The sequence below is a fragment of the Lactuca virosa genome, chromosome 3, assembly GCF_052849685.1.
Source record: "Lactuca virosa cultivar CGN04683 chromosome 3, Lactuca_virosa_CGN04683_v6, whole genome shotgun sequence".
Lineage (NCBI taxonomy): Eukaryota > Viridiplantae > Streptophyta > Magnoliopsida > Asterales > Asteraceae > Lactuca > Lactuca virosa.
The window spans coordinates 252,617,329-252,630,577 of record NC_136428.1 but is presented as its reverse complement, the minus strand read 5'-3'; the positions used below and the strand labels follow the sequence as shown (position 1 = coordinate 252,630,577).

The window sequence follows — 13,249 nt, the reverse complement described above, 5'->3', positions numbered from 1 at the left end:
CTGAAGAACCCTAATCTTTGATCTTTTGAAGACTTAAGGCGAATTAGGTTATATTTTCCACTTAATCTTAGGATTTAATCATGACTAGCCTAGTTAAATTCGTTTTTGATCTTGTTTCAACTGTAATCATGAGCTAAATTCGTATTGTTTCTGTTTAGGAAAGACCAAGTTACTCCTATGGTTTAATTATTACTTTTATTGATTGTTTATTGGTGATTTTATTAAATTAAGTTTGTTAAAGAACCTTATGCATTAACCACAACTATTTTCTGTTAATTGGAAGACAATTAAGCTGCATGAACATCTCTTAGTTGTTAACCTCATATGTTTATGTGAACACTTTATCATATGTCTAGGAATAATGAACATGAAACTAGGATTAACTAGAGAATGGGTAAATTAATGTGTGAGCTTGTTTGAGAAACCAACAAACAAGAGGTTAATTGAAACACCAACTTGATTAACCAATTACAAATCTTATTTAATCCAAATAATTGAACTAGGGAATTAATTAGTTTAAACAATTGGCCACTGCTTGAATTGATTAATTGTCTAAGGGTTAGTAATAGTGAACATGAATCTAACCACTATAGTTGGTAATCAATAACAATTAATTTATCATCTTATTATACAAATAACCATAGGAGTGAACTGGTTGGACCTAAACAGAAACTCTTTATCAAATTTGGTGAATTTTTACTTGTTTTTAGTTGTTAGTTGATCACTTGTTAGGTGGTGTGTTTAAGTTTCTAGTCTTGTAAAACTAGAGAAAAACCTTTACTTTTATTACTTGCTTAGTTAAAATTATTTATTAGTTTAATTTCCGTTCCCTGAGTTCGACACTCTACTTATCCAACTATACCACTAAAAGACAGGTTCACTGCCTTTGTGTGCTAAATTTATAATTTAAAAGTAGGATTAAAACCAGTGCACTTTACACACATCAAGTTTTTGGCGCCGTTGCCGGGGAACGGTTCAAAAATTAAATCTAATTCCTAATTTTATCGATCCTTTGTGCGAGTTTTTCTTGCACAAAGTTAAATTCGTTGTAATTCAGTAAGTAGGTTAGGTTTTAGAATTTATTAGTTTTTTTTTAGAAGTTTTTATTTAGTTTTTCATATTTTAGTTTAGACAGGCTACTCGCCGAGTGCACTCGCACCTACTCGGCGAGTACCCTGCTGTTTAGCAATTAATTCTTTCTTTTTTGTTTTGTTTCATCTTTTGTTCTTTTTACGTGTTTTTCTTGTTTATTTGCAGGATTTTCATGACCAGAGGAACCAATAATCCACTGGTACCCCCTTTTGAAGACCCAGAATCCGCATTGAGAAAGAACAAAGGCAAAGACGTTGAAAGCTCGAATACACCTAAGAAATCACCTTTGTCTAGCTTGAAGACTGTTTTTGGAAAGAAGAAGAGCAACAAATCAAGAGCATCCAGCGCCTCTTTAGCAAGCGAAGACCCAATCAGAGAGGATACCAAGTACGACTCCGAAGGAGAAGAAGACCCTACATTCGGGCACGTTTCCGATTTCGACAACGAATTAGCTATTCCTATGGCTAACATTGATGAAGTCCCCATGGGGGAATGGAAGAAGAGGATACGCGATGATACCGGCCCGGGACTTATGTAACCCGCAATTCCCGCAACTGCCACTTTTGAGCTTAAGGGTCATATCCTTGCTCTACTTAAGGAGATCCCCTTCACCGGCAAAGACCACGAAGACGCATACAAACACTTGGACGAAGTCAATGATGTAGCTGATTATTTTAATGTTCCAAACGTGCCTCGCGAAACTCAGCTACTTCGCATGCTTCCAGTTACTTTAAAGGGTGCTGCAAAGGATTGGCTCAAGTCATTGCCCCCCGGATCCATCACTACATGGGCCCATATGAAAGAAGAGTTCATTGATCAATTCTGCCCACCATCCAAGATATCTAAGCTAAAGAAAGCCATAGCCAACTTTGAACAACAAGCTGGAGAGTCACTTTATGATGCTTGGGAGAGGTACAAGAGCCTGCTAAGGAATTGCCCACATCATGACCTTAATAGTCAACAAGAAGTCTCCATTTTCTATGATGGAGTGAATGTTACAACAAGTCAATTACTTGACTCGCAAGGTCCACTCACAAAGAAAGCACCCCCGGTGATAAAGCAACTAATTGAAGAATTCTCTAAGCATTCTAGAGAATACCACAATCCAAGGAATGATGTGACAAGGGGATCAGCTTATGCAGCTTCAGAAGATTTGTCAGCAGTCATGGCTATGTTGAAAACCATGGATAGGAGGATGGATAAAATGGATCAAACGATACATGCTATTCGGGTGGGTTGTGAGAACTGCAATGGGCCTCATCTTACTAGAGATTGTGACTTAGATGAGAATGGCAATAAGAAGGTGCAAGTGTGCTACTCAAGTGGTGACCGATATGATGAAGATTGGTGGAAACCCAAGAAGGAGTGGCTTCCTTATGAGGAGTACAAGAGGGCTAAGGAGGAGAAGTGTAAACAAAAAGGAAGAGATTTTTATCAAAAGGAGGAGCCGGCACAAGAAAGGAAACCAAGTTTGGAAGAGATGCTTACCAAGTTTGTAGTTGCTTCAGAAAAGAGACACAATGACCATGATGCTGCAATACAAGAGACAAGAACAATGCTTAGGAATCAGCAAGCATCTATCCACAACATAGAGACACAGCTGGGGCAACTTGCTCAACAAATTACTTAAAGATCACCAGGCGAACTTCCTAGTAAAACCGAAAACAACCCACGAGGCGCGCATATAAACATAGTCCCAACAAGAAGTGGGAAGATAATTACTCCTCTGGCCCCTATTCAGACTGAAGCACCCAAAGAATTGCAAGAGGAGGATGCAGGAAAACAAGACCAAAATCAAAAACTGCATGGTACAGACCCTACTCGCCGAGTCCAGAATATGGACTCGACGAGTCCACTGCCAAACTCGAAAAATCAGATTCCTGAAAATCCCTTTCAGCCTCCAATGCCATATCCAACCCGAGCTAAGCAAGAAAAGCAGGAAGAGGAGTACCAGAAGTTTCTTGACCATATTAAAGCTCTTCAAATCAACATACCCTTCATCGAAGCAGTCGCGCAAATGCCAAAATATGCAAAATTCCTTAAGGAGCTTCTAACCAATAGAAGGAAGATGGAAGAGGTGAAAGAAGTAGTACTTAATGAAAATTGCTCAGCCGCCATGTTAAACAAATTACCAAAGAAGAAGGGTGACCCGGGAAGCTTGACTTTGCCTTGCCAATTTGGTAACTTGGCAACCATTTATGCTTTGGCTGATTCGGGAGCAAGTGTGAACCTCATGCCTTATTCATTCTTCAAGAAATTGGATCTCCCAGAACCGAGGCCAATTCGTATGGCAATTCACTTAGCAAACAAAACAGTCACATTTCCAAGAGGAATATGTGAAGACTTATTGGTCAAGGTGGACAAGTTTGTGTTTCCCACAGATTTTATAATTCTAGACATGGAAGCGGATCCTCAAGTCCCGATCATCCTTGGAAGACCTTTACTAAACACGGAAAGTGCTATAGTGGACATGAGAGACTCGACGCTCACTTTACGGGTAGGAGATGATTCAGTCACCTTCGGGGTTGATCAAGCTATGAAGCATGCGAGGAATAGTGATGACATGGCATTCTCGATTGACATGTTTGATGAATTGATGGAAGAATGCGATAATGAAGATCCCGACAAGTCCACCATCTTTGATGAAGCATTTGATGCTGAAAAAGACTTACTGGAAATCGAGAGGCTGCTGGAAGAAGCTGAATATGAAGAATTAGTGAAGAATTCTGAAAAAGCTACTCGCCGAGTAGAGCCGATCTACTCGCTGAGTCAATGTGAAGAAACAAATGAATTCGTAAATTCTGCAGTAGACTCGCCGAGTCCCTCACCTGTACTCGGCGAGTACAACATGCAGAACGTAAAAACAGAGCTCAAAACATTACCAGATCACTTGGAGTATGCTTTCGTTGAAGATGGTCATCAAAAGCCAGTTATAATAGCCTCTGACCTCTCCGAATCTCAAAAAGAAGAACTAATTCAAGTCTTGAAGAAGCGAAAGCGGGCCATAGCATGGAGCATTACCGACATCAAGGGAATAAGTCCCTCTTATTGTTCTCACAATATTAACCTGGAGGAAGGAGCAAAGCCGGTTGTGCAACACCAAAGAAGATTGAACCCAAACATGCAAGAAGTGGTCAAGAAGGAAGTAGTCAAGCTTTTAGATGCGGGGATCATTTATTCTATTTCCGACAGTCCGTGGGTGAGTCCGATCCAAGTGGTGCCCAAGAAAGGAGGGATGACGGTCATAACCAACGAGAGGAACGAGCTTATTCCGACACGAACGGTAACCGGTTGGAGAGTGTGCATCGATTATCGAAAGCTAAACGATGCCACTCGTAAAGACCATTTTCCCTTACCTTTTATAGATCAAATGCTAGAAAGATTATCGGGCTATAGTTATTATTGTTTCTTAGATGGCTTTTCGGGTTATTTCCAAATACCTATAGACCCAATGGACCAAGAAAAGACCACTTTCACTTGCCCAAGTGGAACTTTTGCCTATTGTCGCATGCCCTTTGGGTTATGCAATGCACCCGCGACATTTCAAAGGTGCATGACAGCCATATTCCACGACATGGTGGAAAGATTCATGGAAGTCTTTATGGACGATTTTTCTGTTTTTGGATCTTCCTTCCATGATTGTCTCACTAACTTTGATCTAATGCTTGCTAGGTGTGAAAAAACCGACTTAGTTCTTAATTGGGAGAAATGTCACTTTATGGTCAAGGAGGGTATAGTGCCAGGCCACAAGGTTTCCAAATCGGGAATTGAAGTGGATCGGGCAAAGATTGACACAATTGCTAAATTACCCCCGCCAACTAATGTGAAGGGCATTAGAAGCTTTCTAGGACACGTAGGTTTTTACCGGCGTTTTATAAAAGATTTTTCCAAAATAACTAGACCTCTAACACAATTGCTTTTAAAAGATGCACCATTCAATTTTACTAAAGAGTGTGTAGAGGCGTTTGAATTCTTGAAAGAAAAATTGACTAATGCCCCAATCATTATTGCCCCGAATTGGCATTTACCATTTGAAATAATGTGTGATGCTAGTGACTTTGCATTAGGAGCTGTCCTTGGTCAAAGGGTTGATAAGCACTTTCGACCCATTTATTATGCAAGTAAAACTTTAAATCCGGCCCAAGAGAATTACACCACCACCGAAAAAGAATTATTAGTTGTGGTGTATGCCTTTGATAAATTCCGCCCTTATTTAGTTTTATCTAAACAACTGTTTTTACTGACCACTCTGCTATCAAGTATTTGTTTGCCAAGCAGGATGCCAAGCCAAGATTGATACGTTGGGTTCTACTTCTTCAAGAGTTTGACATCGAGATACGCGACAAGAAGGGAATGGAGAATGTAGCAGCCGACCACTTATCAAGGCTAGAAAACCCGCAATTGCAAGAAGATAAAGTTGGAGATGATTTTCGGGACGAGTACATTATGGTGACCACGGGAGAAGAGTCATGGTTCGCGGACATAGCTAATTACTTAGCTAGCAAGTACATTCCAAAAGATCTTACCCGCCAACAAAAGAAGAAATTCTTTTCAGAAATAAAATATTATTTTTGGGACGAGCCTTATCTTTTCCGAAGTTGCGCGGATGGAATCATACGAAGATGTGTGTTCGGGAATGAAAGCCAACAAATCTTGGAGTATTGTCATAGCGGGCCCACCGGTGGACATCATGGAGCACACTACACTGCTAAGAAGATCTTTGACATTGGGTTTTATTGGCCCACAATTTTTAAAGATGCAGCCCAATATGTCAAAGAATGTGATGCATGCCAATGAGCGGGAAACATTTCATCCCGAAATGAAATGCCACAACATAGTATTCAAGTGTGCGAAGTATTTGATGTATGGGGGATCGATTTCATGGGACCATTTCCCATGTCAAAAGGCAACAAATATATATTGGTGGCGGTGGATTATGTATCCAAATGGGCGGAGGCACAAGCTTTACCAACTAATGATGCTCGGGTAGTGGTGCGGTTTTTGAAGAAGCTATTTTCAAGATTTGGAGTACCTAAAGCTCTTATAAGTGACCGAGGCACTCATTTTGCCAATGATCAACTAGAAAAGGTGCTAAAAAATATGGGGTAACCCATAAATTCTCTACATCTTATCATCCACAAACTAGTGGGCAAACTGAAGTGACAAATAGAGCCTTAAAAAGAATCTTGGAGAGATCGGTGGGGAGCAATCGGAAAGAGTGGTCGGATAAGCTAGATGATGCACTTTGGGCCTTCCGAACAGCTTTCAAAACACCTATTAGTACTACACCATATAGGCTAGTTTATGGAAAGCAATGTCATTTACCGGTGGAAATCGAGCATAAAGCTTTTTGGGCTTTAAAAATGTGCAACTTTGACATGGCGGAGCTCAAGAACAATCGGTTGATGCAAATGAATGCTCTTGAGGAACTTAGAAATGAGGCTTATACTAGCTCTTTAACCTATAAAGAGAAAACCAAAAGTTGGCATGACAATAGGATCAAGGGTAATAAAGAGTTTCATGAAGGGCAAAATGTGTTGCTTTTTAATTAAAGACTCAAACTTTTTCCGGGCAAACTCAAGTCAAGATGGGATGGTCCTTTTCTAGTAAAGACGGTGTTTCCTCATGGAGCTATAGAGTTAGTATCAAAAGATGGTACCCCTTTCAAGGTTAATGGACATAGAGTGAAAAGGTACGAAGAAGGAATCCCGCGAAATGAAGACATAGAAGAAGGACTGCTGCTGGAGGGAATGGCAGAAACGTAGAACGGAAGGAGTCCAGCTAATGACTCCTTAAAAAGAAGCACTTCTAGGAGGCAACCCGAGTTTACAGTTTGCATTTCTTTTCCATTTATTTTCTTTTTAATTTCTGAGGATCTGCTTTATTTTCACTCTTCTTCTGAAATTATGTTTAAAATGATTGCTTGAGAGAAAGCAATGCTCGGAAGTGTGGGGTGGTGGTTTAAAAATTAAGAAAATTAAGTTTTTTTCAAACTGCAAGCTTTACTCGCCGAGTACTCTCGACTCTACTCGGCAAGTACCTGTTTAAAATCCCTGATAATCGCAAAAATTCATTTCTACTCGGCGAGTAGATGTTTATACTCGGCGAGTAGAACTTTTACACGGGTTGTTTACAATCTGTAAATAAGGGTTCTGTTACTCATTTCACCACACCACTCATACTCGACGTGCACTTCTACTCTCAAGCCATTTCTCTAGTTTTCTTTCTTTCTTCGTTGAATCTCCATCTATCAAGCGAAAAGGTATGATTTTTACTCTCAATATTCGTTAAAGATTGAAGCTCTATCGATTCTTAGTCCTTATTTTGCCCAAAACTCGGATTTGGGGGTTTTCTCCAATTCTAGGGTTTTGATTTTACTATGAATTAGGAGGCTTTAGTCAAAATTTCTTATGGATTAGTGTTTAATGGACTTAGTACAGCAAACCCCTCTGCAAAATTAGATGTTTCAAGTGACCTAATATGGTCCGATTGGAATTTGGTCCCGATGTTCTTCCTACTCGCCGAGTAGTTCATGAACTCGACGAGTAGGAGCCTTTGCAGATCTGTTTTGTTTAATTTTAATTGTTGGGTGTTGTTTGTTTGTGCTTTCTTAATGTTATTTTGCAGGAACCATGTCCAGAAGAGGGCAGCCTTCACGGGGGGGGGGGGGGGGAAGCCAGGGAGACATTTCATGGCTTTCTTTTCACCAAATAACTTCTAAATCCTCACAGGCCCGTGCTAAGAACAAATTGGAAGCTCTTAAGCAGAAAGAGATCCACCTTCCCAATGCAATTAATTGGGATTGGTTGGGACAAATTGTTTTGGAAGAAGAATTGACACATTACTTGGTGAAATCTTGTGATGTGGGAGAATCTACAATCATTTGTGATGGATGGTTACAATTATTCAAGATCCAAGAGCCGGTCTTCGCGGAGTTATGTTGGGAATTTTTCGCTACCATCTCATTCCGGGGTGGTAGTGAGTATTATAATCCCAATGTTATTTCCTTTTCACTTGGTGGAGAGCTGCGACAATGCAGCATGGCAGAGCTTGCATGGAGGATTGGCATTTACGATCAAAGTGCCATGTTGAATGAAGATTTTGAAACCTTTTTGGAGCAATGCCACAAAGATCTCCCCGAAGCAGTTGTTTCTTCCACTTGGTGGAATACCATTGCCAACCGGGTGTACATGCCATCGTCTGCACAAGAAGGCCACATCCGCTCACCCATTCATCGTCTCATTCACCGCCTCATTGCCAGCACAATCAATATGAGGAAGGACGATGACAAGGTCCCAACCCTTGACATTTTCTACCTTTGGAGTATCATTACTCCCGACGTCTTCTGCAACCTTCCTTACTGCTTAGCCAAGTATCTTGCGGACGGGGCTGTCAAAGAAAAGGTGAACTCCAAAATTAATGGAGGAATGTTCGTAACGAGGCTCGCGAGATCATTTGGGATCTTGGATTTACCGGAGGCGAGGGCCCTAACCGTCATTTCTCCTCCTCCGTTCAACACTACACTATATCGGAGGGCGAGGATCGTGGAAAAATTGGAGATTCTTATACAATTCCACATGCAGACGAGGCGGTTGTTCCGGAGGAGCCGGGACGAAGGGTTACGCAAAGGAGTAAACGGGCTAGAGAAGACCCACCGGTTATTCTGGTGGAAGATGAGAATAACGGGTGGAACCAAGTTGAATGTCGAAGATACTTGGATGACATCGGGCGAGGTGTCAATTACAACAATGCGTCTATCGAGTATCTTTTGCAACAAATGAACTTCGCCCCACGGCCGGGCCCCGGGTACCCTTACATCATGAATTGGGAGGAGAGGATGCGGAGAGGAAACAATCAAGAAGGAGGTAGTGGTGCAGGAGGGACAAACATGGAGGAGGAAGATTGAAGATTGGTTGTTTTATGTTTTTTATTTGTTTTTATGGTGTTTGATTTTGAATTTTGTTGAACTTGGATAGTTATATTTTTAGGACTTTGGTTGTTTGCTTTCACTCGTGGTTACATGTTTTCAGGTTGGAAGGTTAGGATGCATTTAGAAGTCTTAAGGGTCAAGGTTCAAGTAAGGAATGCTTAGATGAGAGTGCGAAGTGTTTTCCATTATAATTGAGTCCGTTAGAGTTGGGGGTGATAGAGTGCATTATTACTGAAGTAATTAGAAGAAGAGTCACTGAATTATCCCAATTCAGCACCTCAGTCAAGAGTAAATGAGTAGGACATTTTCTTTTCAACTCAGCGCCTACTCGTCGAGTGCATCTAGCCTACTCGGCGAGTACATGGGTAATTACACGACATTACTGCAAATTGACGATATACTCGCCGAGTACACGATATACTCGCCGAGTCCATCAACCTTTTTCCACTCCAGAGTTGTTTTGGGCACGTTCATTGCAGTCCTTATTCATATTTTTCGAAAAGATTCATTACTGGAGGTTTCTAGGAGCTTTGTCCTACGTATTTGAGTCATTTGCAAGTCTACCACACGCGACATGACACCCAAGACATGGATGAGTTGTTCCCATGTCTAAAGTCATTTAAAGAAGGAGCTTAATTGAAGAAAATCAGCTTCGCGACTACTACCCCAGGGGAGTTTGTTCCAATTCTCTCTATATTTCATATTTGTATTTTTCATGCATACCATGCAATGGGGACATTGCATGAATTAAGTGTGGGGTAGGGGTTGGTTACATCTTAGTAAATTTAGAATCCTAATGTCCTAATTTAGGTCTATTTTAAAAATTTTTGCACTCTTGCATACCAAAAATGTTACTTAGGATTTAATTTAAAAAATTTTGGTAGGAAGAAATTAGGATTCCATGTTAGAATTATGTTGATAATTGCATGAAAACCCAAATGCTTAGTTGAGCCTATATACGTTCTAGTGCATTTGTGGATTCCTTATTCTAGTGAAATCATGGGACAAAAACACAACCTCGCTTAGTTTGAAGGATGCAATATGTTTAGCATCGTGTACCAGAAATGTATCCAGGAAATTTATTGTCGTTAACCAATAAAGGTTGAAGTTGAGCGTCCCTGCTTAAGCATGTAGGGTTTTGAGTGAAAAAAAGTGAGTTACATGTTAAAAAAAAAAAAAGAGAATTACAAGAAAAGTTTGAAGAATTTTTGGAGCATCAAAGTTAAAGTGTGAGATCAAAAGATCAAAATTCCAAAGTTCAAAAGTTGAAGATACCCAAAGATCAAAGAAAATCAAAAAGGTGGCAAAATTTGAAGAATTCAAAGAAATTAAAGATCAAATGTCAAAGAAGTGAAGAATTCCAAAGAGCTCCAATGAGGTATCATAAATTGTAATTGTCTAGATTATGTATGCTTGGGTTGCTCAACCAAAAATACCTTGAGGTTAAGAGGTTTTATGCGGATGGATTCGGAGGGATGCATAAAATGAGCATTGTTCGGAAAAAGTGGGCGAATGTTTATGAGGATTGTGAGTATTTAGAGTATGGGGGGTTATTAGGAAAAATTTAGACACAAATGCATGCGTTGCGGTCTTGGCATAATGGCTGGGTTTGATTGGAGTTGTCCTATGTGATTCTAATGTGTTAAAATTCAGTTTTGCTTGGGGGCAAGCAAAAGTCAAGTGTGGGGTATTTTGATATTTTCATAATTAGACATATGTTTAGTATAGATTTTTATTCATTTTTAGCTAATTATGTGCATAATGTGGACAAAAGGTACTTAATAATGCTTAAATTGTGTTTTCAGTCCAAAAGACATGCTTGGAGGTAAAAAGGAATAAGGAGAAGCAATTAGAGACCAAAGAATGAAGAAAAAGGAAAACACCCACACCTACTCGGCGAGTACACGGATCAACTCGGCGAGTTCATGAGAATGTTCCCGAAGAAAAGTCAAGAATCCTTGCCATACATGGATTTTACACACCTACTCGGCGAGTACACGGCCTACTCGCCGAGTTGCCCCTGTTTTGTGATAATTATAAATAGCGGATCTTAATCCGAATTGGAGAGGTTTTTCTGGCTTCTTGGAGATAGACCTACGATTGAAGAACTCTTTCGAGACCTGAAGAACCCTAATCTTTGATCTTTTGAAGACTCAAGGCGAATTAGGTTATATTTTCCACTTAATCTTAGGATTTAATCATGACTAGCCTAGTTAAATTCGTTTTTGATCTTGTTTCAACTGTAATCATGAGCTAAATTCGTATTGTTTCTGTTTAGGAAAGACCAAGTTACTCCTATGGTTTAATTATTACTTTTATTGATTGTTTATTGGTGATTTTATTAAATTAAGTTTGTTAAAGAACCTTATGCATTAACCACAACTATTTTCTGTTAATTGGAAGACAATTAAGCTGCATGAACATCTCTTAGTTGTTAACCTCATATGTTTATGTGAACACTTTATCATATGTCTAGGAATAATGAACATGAAACTAGGATTAACTAGAGAATGGGTAAATTAATGTGTGAGCTTGTTTGAGCTTTTGGCTTATAGACCACTGATATATACTTGTCTTTCAGCTTTTGGCTTATAGACCACTGATATATACTTATTCCATCTCATCTTTGTATTCTTTTAGCAAAGATGCCTCCTCGTCGATCAGCGAGATGCACTACTCCGATAACTCCAACTCAAACGCCACAGTTCGATCCTGCTGCCCTTCAAGCAGCGATATCCGCCGTAGTGGCAACTGCTCTAGCTCGCGTCAGCGAAAATGGTACCCTAAGATCTGGTAGCGGTACCCACTTGACCAACCCTGGAGTTACTCACGGACACCCAAGAGAGTGTTCGTATAAGGACTTCATGAACTGCAAAACCAAATCCTTTAATGGAAATGGTGGAGTCATCACTCTGATGCGATGGTTCAAGAAAACAGATTCGGTCTTCGCAATCTGTTCGTGCTCAAAAGGGAGCAAAGTAAAGTTTGCTGCCTACACCTTCTCCAACAGAGCCCTGACATGGTGGAATAGCCATATAAGTCACTGACCTTATCAGTGGCTAACTCAATAGGTTGGGAGAACCTAAAAGAGATGATGCAGGAAGAATACTGCCCAAGGGGCGAAGTTCAGAAGCTGGAACAAGAACTATGGGAGCACACTATGGTCGGTTCGGACATAGTGACCTACACTGACAAGTTCAGCGACCTAGCAGCACTATGCCCCAGGATGGTTACCCCGGAGAGCAAGAAGATAGAAAGGTACATCTGGGGTTTATCTACCCGGATTCAAGGAGATGTGATGTCTTCTAACACAACTACATTCGATAGTGCCAAACGTCTGGCTCAGCGACTCGTTGACCATGGAGTCCGCCATGGTGTGGTAGTCCCCGTTCCCGAGCCATCAAGGGGAGAGGACTATAAACGGAAGTCGGGGAATAAGAGGAAGAAGAACCGAACAACACAGGAAACGCCGTAGGAGCACCAAACGAGTACTATATACGTCGCCACAACGCCTGCTACTCCAGCACCTGCCAGTCGATATGCTGGAACTCTCCCGAAGTGTGGAAAGTGAAACTATCACCACACCAGAGTATGTCGGGAAATGCAGTGCCTGAACTGCCACAAAAAGGGACACACAGTCCGTTTATGCAGGGCACCGGCTCAACCGATCTCCCAAATCCCCGGAGTTGAAGAAAACCAAGCCTACTATAGCTGTAGTGAGAATGGACACTATAGGAGGGACTGCCCGATAACAAAGAACTCAGGAGTGGATGGACGGATTCTGATGATCACCGTAGGAGAATCAACCCCAGAGTCGCCAGCGAGCAGCGGTATGTTTTCGAATTAAAGAATTACTTTATAAAATTAATTTATATTTATATAAGATTAAAACTTGGGGAAAACACTTAAAAGTAATTATAATAACTCACTTATCAGAACAAGTCACAATATTCAAGAGAACTAAAAGATTCGTTCAGAGAAGCTATGATGGCTGAGTATGTACATCAGGGTTGTGTATAGCTAAGATTTTGCATACCTAGAGTGAGTGATTCGCCCTAATTCCTGTTCCTTGTTTGGTTGTGGATTTGGGGCAGATTTACTCGGTTGACCGTCTTATTCATCTTAATTATTCATAACTTGTATATGACAGGCGATCATAGTGGTACCGAGGAGGATCGTAGTATAAAGTATCGAGACTAGTTATCAAAGCACTTTCATTGTATGTAC

The 13,249-nt window shown here is 40.5% G+C and overlaps 1 non-coding gene across 1 annotated transcript; it reads right to left on the bottom strand.

Moving 5' to 3' along the window:
• Window positions 1-1,936: 1,936 nt before the first annotated feature.
• LOC145168049 (small nucleolar RNA R71) lies at window positions 1,937-2,043 on the bottom strand. Its single transcript, XR_013741643.1, has one exon. It is a non-coding gene; the product is annotated as a small nucleolar RNA R71 (small nucleolar RNA).
• Window positions 2,044-13,249: the final 11,206 nt, after the last annotated feature.